Source organism: Chiloscyllium plagiosum, chromosome 12 (genome assembly GCF_004010195.1).
Source record: "Chiloscyllium plagiosum isolate BGI_BamShark_2017 chromosome 12, ASM401019v2, whole genome shotgun sequence".
NCBI classification, from domain to species: Eukaryota; Metazoa; Chordata; class Chondrichthyes; order Orectolobiformes; family Hemiscylliidae; genus Chiloscyllium; species Chiloscyllium plagiosum.
The window spans coordinates 54,594,806-54,606,685 of NC_057721.1; the positions used below are offsets into that span (position 1 = coordinate 54,594,806).

Sequence of the window (11,880 nt, forward strand, 5' to 3'; positions counted from 1 at the left end):
ATATCTTCCTCATCACTGAATCAATCTGATAAGCGGACCGGTCACTGTAATAGGAACGATCTGTGGAGGGTTTTCCCGGACATTGGCTGTCTTTATTACAACCAGTGTATCCAGACTCCTGTCGAGTAACTGGAGAAGTGATCTCCTGATATTCTGTATTCTTCGAATATAGACTTCAACAGGAAAAGGGGTGAAATGGGCCGTTAGGGTAATGGCTATAACTGTGTTTCTCCCTCCTGTAATCTCATCCAGTTTATTTGAAATGAGTTGTAGGTGCTGACTTGCAATGGTACTGAATTGGATCGGAGGGCCATGAGGGTGATATTCTAACATGATGTTGTTCTCCAAGTTCACAGCAAGATGAGGACCCCCACCTTGATAGGATTGCCAAGGTCCAATCTCTTGATATCTAAAATAGAAAACAAAAGATACAAGATGCTCAACTATAATATTTCTAATGTTAAGAGATATGAAACTTGGAGAAAACATCATTTTCATCAGCAAAATTCAAAACAAATGCACAGATTTTTGTGATTGTTGAGTAGGATTTAAATCCTACTCCTTGCAGTAAACACAGATAAAAGGACTAATCCTATATCGCATTAATATATGTTCACTTATTCTGTCTACAATTTATTTTCTTTGACCTATCTTCACCTTAGGTTTATGGACCATTCTCCAATAAAGAGGCAGCCAGACTGTTGACCTGTTCCCGGTGCTCTGCCAATGCTGGTCTGTCTGATCTCAAAGTAACAGGTGAGACTGGGGAGAATGAACTGTGACAGATTTTGCAGTTCTCCCTGTGAGGAATACTTCAGTCTGACTGAGTGAACATAGACTGAAAATCACTCTGCGGCAATGCAGAGGAAGTACGTCCCGGTGAACATCAATGTTCATTGTCTGATATTCAAAATAATTTATTCAGAGTCAACAAAATAAATTAATTAATTATTGATCTCAAGGCAGAATTTTTTGTTTACCAATTCTACCCAATTGCTTTGGACAGAAAAAAAAAATCCTCTGCAAATATCACTCTGTTTCTCTTCCATGACATCATCCCTTTGTTCTCTCGCTCTGTTGATCTATTTGTCTTGCTGTCTCTTTTGATAAAGAAAAGAAATGGAGAAAAACTGCATTAAGAATCCCTATAGTGTGGAAGCAGGCCATACAGCCCATCAAGTCCACTCTAACCCTCTGAAGAGCAACTTACCATGAATGCATTTCCCATAGCTAATCCACCTAGCCTGCACATCCCTGGACACGAAGGGCAATTTAGCTCGGCCAATCCACCTAATCTTTGGACTGTTGGAGGAAACCAGAGCGCCTGGAGTAAACCCACACAGAGATGCATAGAGTGTGCAAACTGCACATCACCAGTTGCCTGAGGGTACAATTGAATCCAGGTCCCTGGGGCTGGCAGGCAGCAGTGTTAACCACTGAGCCAGCAAAAGGTTCACTAGGATGATCCCTGGTATGGAGCTATTAAAAGCCAAGCAAGCTGGGGCTCTCCTCACTGGAGTTGAGAAAAATGGGAAGTGATCCCATTGAAACATATAGGATTCTTAAGGGGCTTGACAAGGTAATTGCTGAGAGGATGTCTCGCCCATGACAGATTCTAGGACCTGAGGGTATCATCCCAGAATGAACAGGAGCCAGTTTAAGAGATGAGGAGGCATTTCCACTGAGAGTCTTTGGATCTCCTTGTCCCAAAGAATTGCTGGGGAATAGTCCTTGTGTATATGTATGGATATGATAGATAGATTCTTGATTCCATGGAGAGGAATCGAGGGTTACAGGAAAAACAGTAAAGTGGATATGAGGAATGTCGGATCAACCATGATACTATTGAACAGCAGAGCAGGCTTGAGGGGCTGAATGGCCTGCTACTGTTCTTATTGGATCTGGCCTTACAATCTAACAATACAGGAGAGCAAACCATTCAGCAACTTGTGGAAATTCACAAGCTCAGAAGATGCTGAGCAGTTTGTACATTGATGCCAATATTAAAAGGTCATGAATAATCGTTTCTTCAACACAATATATAATCACACCTGTCCCTTGATAGAAACTTGGAAAGTCAAACTGTATTTTTATTATGTGGCTAATGGTCTTGGAATGAACTCCACAATTCTGTTTGTCATTCAGCGAATATTGTAACTTCTGAAAAGTCATTCGGTGTTGAGGCCCGGCATATATTTACCGTCCTGTGGCATTAATATGATCCCCAGACAATCCCATAACTCAGGCTTGCAGCGGCACCTCATGTCCCTGGCTTTCTCACTGTCAAATCCCCATAACATCATTGGGTATTCAAACCTGAAGAAAATGAACTTAGCTGAGTGTATTTGACCTCTATCCTGTTGACAACAGCTCACTTTCTAGTTGTCAGGGTCAGGGTACAGAACATATCTCCATATTTCCTGGATGTCCACTGATTATTTCTCCAGGAAATTGAAGGAGAGTCTGGAATTTTCTTTCCTATTTCGTTAGTAGATGTACTGAAGATGTGAATTACTGCAGTTACAGGGCTAATACCACTCAGCTGGGAAGCTCAGAAATCCCAAAGCAATTAAAATGCCCAATTCGATCAAAACAAATACTGACCCATTTTCCTGTCCTCTGAGCCAAATATTGCCACCACCTAGGTTTCTCCTTTTCCTTGAGTTCTTGCCACCACCTAGGTTTCTCCTTTTCCTTGAGTTCTCTGCCTGAAGTTACACCTGATCCACAGTGAAGCACCGCTATGGCCAGGACAGGGAAGCAAATCCTGAATCCACTTCAACCTGAATGGGGACTGAAATCTTGGGCTGTTGGCATCAATTTGCCATCCAGCTCATTTAGCAAATGATGCCCCAAGTGGTTCCAGTAATTGCTGTGGCAATGTTCTTTTTAACATGCATGTTACAACCTAGAGTGACAGATAACAATGTGAGAGGTTCCAATTCCTTTACATCTTGTGGCTGACCATTCATACTACTTGCCATATGTATACATTTGAGACAAACCCTTCTACATAACCCTTCTTCAGGAAGTTTGTTTACAACTGAAACGTTCACTTCTCCACCTCCTGATGCTGCCTGGCTTGCTGTGTTCTTCTAGCCTCCTGCCTATCTACCTTCAAACTAAAGTAGCAATAAACAAGTTATATAGAACTTTCAAAGTAGTGAAACATCCCAAGTAACAGTTTAAGTAAAATTTGTCAATGTGCGGGTAAGACTGTTTTAGTACATACAGTCAAGACCTTGTTAAAGATGAAGGTCTTTAGTACATCTTAAAGGCAGAAAGTGTCACATAGTGACAGAATGTGACATATCGTAACTAAGAATGTAGTCCTGGGCTTTGCACCCAGGCAGCTAAAGGCACAGCCACTCATAGTGGAGCAATTAAAATCAGGATCCCCAATAGACCACTGTTTGATGAGGTCATGTATCTCACAGTTTGTGAAACCAGAGGAATTTACCGAAACAGAGAAGGGTAATGTCTTAAAGGAACTTGAAAAAAAAATCAGCATTTTTAAAGATCAATGCTTTGCAAAATCACCAGTCAATATAGGTCAGTGATCACAGGGGTGACAGGTGAACAGGCTTGGCGTGAGTAAAGACATCAACAGCAGTTGACAGCCTTAAATTTGTGAAGGGTATGATTGTGAGAGAACAGCTCAGAGCGTATTGAAATCGACAAGTCTTGAGGTAACATTATAACTGAAGGTTTCTGCAGCAGATGAACTGAGGCAGTGACAAAGTCAGGAGATGCCGTGGGGGTGAAAATAGACCATGTTAATGACAAACAAAGATGGAAATGTGTTGCTGGAAAAGCGCAGCAGGTCAGGCAGCATCTAGGGAACAGGAGAATCGACGTTTCGGGCATTAGCCCTTCTTCAGGAAGGGCTTCTGAAGAAGGGCTAATGCCCGAAACGTCGATTCTCCTGTTCCCTAGAGAGTAGGCAATGAACTTTTCCTCCTCTTCCTTCCCGACTTTGACATGGTTGACCATACCATCCTTCTCCAATGCCTCTCCACTGTTATTTAATGGGTGATTGCTCTCACTTGATTCCATTCTTATCTCTCTAATTGGAGGTAAAGAATCATTTGCAATGGCTTCTGTTTCTAATCCCAAACTGTTACCTCCAGAATTGATCAAACTCTAGCAGTTTTGAGGAAGGGTCACTCAACCTAAAACATTAACCCTGATTTCTCTTCACAGATGCTGCCAGAGTTGCTGAACTTTTCCAGCAATTTCTGCTTTTGTTTCTAATTTAAAGAATCTGCAATTTGTTTGTGTTTTATTTCATGTTAATGACACCATGGATATGTAAAAGGATTTAGTAAGACTCAAAGGTTGTGAATGGATAGGTTTAATTGCAGGTAGTTGCAGGGAGAAAAGAGGAGTTTGGAACTGCAAAAGAAATATCTTCCATGTTCCTAATATTTAACTGAAGGAAAGTTTTGCTTCTTGTGCAGTGTATGTTAAATAGACAGCCTGTCAATTAAAAAATGGTGAAGGATTTGAGAATGGTGGTGAACCAGACGTGGGCATAATCAGTATATACGTGGACACACATGACGTGCACTTAGATGTAGTCACTGAGGGCCAGCAGGTCAATGACAAATAGGAAGGAGCCAAGGATAGATCCCAAGGTACCACAAAAGGTAACAGTTTGAGAGCAGAAACAGAAGCCATTGCAAATGATTCTTTACCTCCAATTAGAGAGATAAGAATGGAATCAAGTGAGAGCAATCACCCATTAAATAACAGTGGAGAGGCATTGGAGAAGGATGGTATGGTCAACCATGTCAAAGTCGGGAAGGAAGAGGAGGAAAAGTTCATTGCCTACTCTGGTCTATTTGTGACACCATACCTACTGTAATATTGACTCTTAAATGCCCGTTGTAATGGTTTGACAAACATTCACACATATCAAATTGCTATAGAAATGCTGAATGAGAAAAAAAAGTCAAATCATACATGTGATAGTTAACAGATGAAAAATACTACATACAGGAGTAAATTTTAAAAACGAGAGATAAAGGGCAAACTTATCTCTAGTGCTTCCTTTGATGTTCACCAATATCAATAACAGAGTAAGATTTTGGCCTTGTTTTCAATCACATGCTGGTAATACAAGAGTGCATGAGGGAAGGATTTCTTTGTAAATTGCACAAAGGGCTCTTAGGAATATCCAAGTGTCAGGATTATGCACAACAGTCTGCATGGTGACCTGGCTTTTTGCTAAAAATTGAGAATTCTATATCATTCTGCAATGCATGTGCAATCAATAGACAGACACCAATGGTGCCTAGTAACTACTAGTCTCCCAGTCACGCCATGGTGAAGATTGGGACTAGACATATTTGACTTTCAGGAGGTACAGGTTTGACTATTCCAGGTGGGTAGACGTTTTTACACTTAACTCCACCACAATGGAGACTGTGATCAGAGCACTGAAGACAATCTTTTCCAAATGAGATTGTATCAGACAACTGTGTGCAATTTGTGAATACAGTGTTTAAGAGGTTCACAGCAAAATTAGGAGCCAATCATGTCACTAAGGGTTCACGTCTTCATACACAGGGCAATGGAGAAATCGAGAGAGCAGTGAATGTTGTTCCTGATTAAAACAGTGATTCAAATTTAATTTGACAAAGAACAAAGAACAAAGAACAAAGAAAATTTATAGCCCAGGAACAGGCCAGACGCATTTTGATTGAATCCAATGTGCCTGCCTCTATTACCTCTGCTGGCAATGTGTTCCAGACACCCACCAACCTCTGAGTAAAGTGCTTGCCGCGTGCATCCCCCTTAAACATTTCATCTCTCATCTTGAAAGCGTGACCTCTCGTAATTAAATCCTTCACCCTGGGAAAAAGCTTATCTCTATCCACCCTGTCAATACCTTTCATGATTTTGTAAACCTCAACTAGGTCACCCCCATCTCCGTTTTTCGAATGAAAACAAACCTAACCTACTCAACTTCTTTTCATAGCTAGCACCTTCCATACCAGGCAACATCCTTGTAAAGGAAAAGTGAGGACTGCAGATGCTGGAGATCAGAGCTGAAAATGTGTTGCTGGAAAAGCACAGCAGGTCAGGCAGATCCAAGGAACAGGAGAATTGACGTTTCATGCATGAGCCCTTCTTCAGGAATGAGGAAAGTGTGCCAAGCAGGCTAAGGGGAGTTGAAGTGTTGAGCCACGGGGTGGTTGGGTTGGTTGGTCCGGGTGTCCCAGAGGTGTTCTCTGAAACGTACTACTTGCACCCTCTCCAAAGCATCCACATCCTTTTGGCAATATGGCAATCAGAACTGTACACTGTATTCTAAATGTGGCTGAACCAAAGTCTTGTACAATTTTAACATGACCTGCCAGCTCTTATACTCAATACCCCATCCAATGAAGGCAAGCATACCATATGCCTTCTTTATCATGCTTTCCATCTGTGCAGCCACCTTCAGAGTACAACGGACCTGCTAACCCAGATCTCTCTGCTCATCAACTTTTCCCAAGGCTCTTCTTTTACTGTATAATTCGCTCTAGAATTAGACTTCCCAAAATGCATCACCTCACATTTGCCTAGATTGAACTCCATCTGCCGCTTCTCCACCCAATTCTCCAGTTTATCCATATTCTCCTGTACTCTTTGACAGTCCCTTATGCTTTCTGCTACTCCACCGATTTTTGTGTCATCTGCAAACTTGCTGATCATACCAACAGTGCCCTCTTCCAGATCATTTTATGTATATCACAAACAACAGTGGACCCAGCACTGATCCTTGTGGAACAACACTGGTCACCATTCTCCATTTTGAAAAACGCCCTTTAACTATTCTGTGCCTTCTGTTGCTCAACCAGTTATTTATCCACCTAGCTAGAACACCCTGCACACCATCTGACTTCACTGTTAGTTTACCATGAGGAACCTTATCAAACGCCTTACTAAAGACCATGTATATGACATCTACAGCCCTTCCTTCATCTATCAACTTGGTCACTTCCTCAAAGAATTCTATTAAGTTGGTAAGGCACGATCTCTCCCGCACAAAGCCATGTTGCCTATCACTGATAAGCTCAGTCTTTTCTAAATATAAATAGATCCTATCCCTCAGTACTTTCTCCCACCACTGATGTTAGCCTCACTGCTCTGTAGTCACCTGGAATATCCCTGTTACCCTTCTTGTACAGGGGGACAACATGAGCAACCCTCCAGTCCTCCGGCACCCACCTGTGTTTAAGGATGCCACAAAGATATCTGTCAGGGCCCCAGCTATTTCCTCTCTCATCTCCCGCAGCAACCTGGGATAGATCCCATCCGGTCCTGGGGATTTGTACACCTTAATAACCTCTAGCCTACCCCACACATCTTCTATTGAATCATAAGTCAACATTTTTAATGAATGGATGTTCATCAGAGTTCCTTATGAGTAGAAGGGTGAATGCAGAAATCCCAATATTACAGCAAGACTCAGACCAAACACCACAGGTCAAGACCAAGAGACAAGTGGAATCAAAAGAGTTGATATAATTCTACGCATAGAGCATAGAATTTATCAGGAGAAAGTGAGGACTGCAGATGCTGGCGATCAGAGCTGAAAATGTGTTGCTGGAAAAGCGCAGCAGGTCAGGCAGCATCCAAGGAACAGGAGAATCGACGTTTCGGGCATAAGCCCTTCTTCAGGAATTTATAGAATTCTTCATAGAATTTATCAGCTTTGGTTCCAAGTCTGAAGCTTGGTTCAGAGATAGGAAAACAGAAGGTACAGTCCTCAGAAAATCAAAACAGTTTACATTATTTCACATCATTCAGATTCCAGTGGACACATTCAAAAGGAACAGAAATGCATTAATTCTGCACAAAGCATTGAGAATCAACTAGTCTGACTGTCAAACAATTGGGATAGTGAGAAGAGATAACATCAAATACCTCGCAAATGGTCACACGGGGTTACTAAGCATGGCTGGCAACTCTGTGGTTTAACTTTCTCCAGAAAAATGAAGATAAAAGGAATAAAACATGTCAGTAATAGCAAACTCCTAATTCCTAATTACTCGTCTGATTTTACTGATTATCTGATCAAAATCTGGGAGAATGTGAAAAGCAGCATAGTTTCAATCCCAAAAATGCTAGATTTTGGATACTATCTTTACATAGAAAACAGAAGAGACACATGGCCTAACCTCGCACAAACTGAGGAGAAAGTGAGGACTGCAGATGCTGGAGATCAGAGCTGAAAATGTGTTGCTGGAACAGCGCAGCAGGTCAGACAGCATCCAGGGAACAGGGGAATCGCCGTTTTGAGCATAAGCCCTTCTTCAGGAGGCTTATGCCCGAAACGGCGATTCTCCTGTTCCCTGGATGCTGTCTGACCTGCTGCGCTGTTCCAGCAACACATTTTCAGCTGGCACAAACTGAATCAAATATTCAAACCACAGTCGCATGGTGGAATCTCCAAGCAGATAGACAATTTTTCTACGGAGGCATTCTTTAATTTTTGCAGGAGTGTCAAAGGGGTGAATATTGCAGGTCGTTGACATCCACCTGTCCTTATAATAAAAGCCAGATGGTGACACCAGTGGCTGTCCCGGACACATCCTCGAAATGCAGGAGCTGAAAGTAAAGAAAGAGGAAGGTGCAGGAATGGTGATGTGCTATATCTTCAATTATCAACACATTTCACACTTGTTTGCAAGGCAATGACAATCCCCCCAGGGACATTAGCTGTTGCCACAGGAAGTACATAAGTACGAGAAGAAAAGTAATCAAAATTATATTGTGAATAAGTCTGTGTCAATGGGTAAATGCACCAGCTGGGGTGTCACTGAGCTATCATAATCACAGACTCCACCTTTAAAATTGAATCTGTAATCATTATAGTGGAACCACTAAATAAGATACATTTAAAGAACATAAATATCTTCCATTAAATATTGTGTCCAGTATGCATGGCTATCAACTAGATGATTGATCTACCAGTGGAAAATTTGACAGAAAAAACAAATTATATGTGAAACTGAGAACTCACTGCCGATGCCTAATTATTGGCTCTTTTGAATTAGTTCTGAGTCCAAGCATTTTGGACTACCCAAGCGATATAGACTAAAGAAAATATTTAATGTTCTCATAGAAACTGCTGGTGAAACTCAGCATGTTCTGGCAGCATGCATGGGAAGAAAACAGCGTTAATAGTTTTTGATGACTTTTCATCAGAACTGGTTCTGAGTTCTGATAAAGTGTCACCAGACACAAACATTAATTCTGCTCTCTTCCATTGATGGTACCAAACCTGCTGAGTTTCACCAGCAATTTCTGTTTTTGCTTCAGCTGTCCAGCATCTGTAAGTCTTTGTTGCACTACATATTATTTACTTTAAGATTATATTTTTAAACCAAAATTTCAGAATGGACACTTTGTGACTGTTTTGAGTAACTTCAGTGTCTTTGACAACTAAAGCTGCATTCAGCATTCTCATCATGTAAATATATTGAATGAGAAGAGTACAAACAGATTCCAAATATTCAGTGAAATAAAATGAACTGAAATGACAGTCTAATTTTTACTGTAGCTCTGTTCTTGGCAGTGTCTTTGTTGTTGTCCTGCTGATATCCTGTATTCCTTTCCACCAGCACTGATTCCTTCTGGATATTTTCATTTCTAGCACTGTTGCAGGAACAATGCTCGTGAGTGACCTGCCCATTGTACACTGTTTTTATTCACTGGATTTTTTTTACATCTTGATCTCACTCAAAAGAAGCGTCATGTTGGACATGAAAAGTTAACTCTGCTTGTCACTCTACACAAATGCTGTCAGAAATGATGAGTTTTTCCAGCATTTTCTCTTATTGTATCAGGTTCTTTATTTGGTATCAAAGAACACACACTGGAAGCAAATGAATAGACAAACCCAGAACTGAAACAAATGCTGAATTTTGAAGTGCTTTTTATGCAAAGATTGATCCTATATTTATCAATCAACAAACACCCACCCTCTATTGCCAGCACCACAATTTCAATATCAAATGCTATAGACAATTCTCCACAACATAGAAACAGCGTTGTGTTTGTGAAATCTATCAGTATGAATAAAAAAAAAGGTGTAAATGTTTGTGCTGTCGGATTACCTCATGCCTGCTGGATTTTCACCTGAACATTCATCTTCAGTGAGAGTGTAAAATCTGAGGTGATGGGTAGACAACCGGTTATACCCGCCAGCGACCTGGGTTCGATTCCAGCCTCGGGCAACTGTCTGTGTGGAGTTTGCACATTCTCCTGTGTCTGCGTAGGTTTCCTCCCACAATCCAAGGTTGTGCAGGTTAGGTGAATTAGCCATGCTAATCGCCCATAGTGTTCAGGGATGTGTAGGTTAGGTGCATTTGTCAGGGGTAAATATAGGAAAAATATGGTGGGGAAATGGGTCTGGGTAGGTTGCTCTTCGGAGCGTCAGTATTGACTTGTTGGGCCAAAGGGCCTGATTCCACACTGCAGGGATTCTACAATTCTATGGTACTCTTCATTTCATTTCATTTCCAATTGAAGACAGCACTTGGATTTAAGTGCTGTTGTTTCTATAAAAGTATATCATTGGCTATAAGGTATTTTGAGGTATTCAGTGTTTATGAAAAGGGCTATATTAGTATATGGAGTGTATGTTCCCAATGCAATATGGCCGCAGTGATCTGTCTGTGCACATGCAATCTCATCCAGGCTGTCATGTCAGTATAACATTAAATTTTCAACTGGTTGCAAGATCCAGATCCAGAAAACAAAGAAACAATTGTAAGTATATTGTAAATTTATTAAGAGGTGAAGCCCCAAATAAAAAGGCTGACTAATTATCAGACAATGTTGCACTGCATCTGTATACAGACCAGACTTTTAACTGTCTCCAGAGCACCAAGTTGCAAAGAAATTTACATACTGATTATAATTGTTGATATGGTTTCCTGGATTTACAGAAAGGTTAAAAGTCAATGTAATCACTTGTTGCTGTCTGGTTACTTGTTTACTGATTAAAATGTTTTTTTCAGCAAACAGACATTTTAGTTTTTATTCGATTCAGGCTGGAAAAACTCTCCTTTCACAAATACAAACTGCATTCTCCACCTTAAAATGGAATTGCTTATAAAAATACAGCCATAAATGTCAGACACTTTTCTCTCATCACAGAAATCTGATTTGATAAAGTCATTGGAAGGTAAGCTTGAGCTGAAATTATAATGAATGACTGGTTAGCTTTGGCTCTTTTATTACGCTCCCTCTGAAGTAGGAATGAAAGTTCAGCTGTTCCAAATCTGACAACATAGAATCAAATGTTGTGGTTTCCAACTCCATTTTAATTTAGTCTCCTCCCATTCTCCATCCTTCTTCCTCACATTTGATGTTTTGTATTACCCTTAACAGAGTTTACTCCTAAATTATTCAATTAGCAAATATGAGTGATATACAGATGATGGTTAATAGATTTGTTTAGACTTATTTAAGGTTAGATGAGGGGAAAAACAGGGATAGTTTGGGGATAAGAAAAGAAACATTTGGTTGTACATTACAACACTTCTGGATACAGAAAAGAAGTGAAATGATGCAGCTTAGGGAGTCCCTGGGGTTCAGTGGTAGTGTTGGAAATGTGTTGCTGGAAAAGCGCAGCAGGACAGGCAGCATCTAGGGAACAGGAGAATCGACGTTTCGGGCATTAGCCCTTCTTCAGGAATGGCGAATGTGGCTGAAGAGCTTCTGTGCAGAGGAGATGACCTGGGGGGTGCAGTGAGAGAGGGACTCACTGAAACCTTTGTAGAGGGAGAAAGAGAGCTTCTTCAAGGAAGGCATCCTTGTAAGAGGATTCGCAGTAGGTTGAAATCTTTGAGGAGAAAGTGAGGTCTGCAGATGCTGGAG

The 11,880-nt window shown here is 41.0% G+C and overlaps 1 pseudogene; it reads right to left on the reverse strand.

Moving 5' to 3' along the window:
• Positions 1–12: 12 nt before the first annotated feature.
• LOC122555519 overlaps positions 13–11,880 on the reverse strand; it is an 18,151-nt pseudogene continuing 6,283 nt past the window's right edge.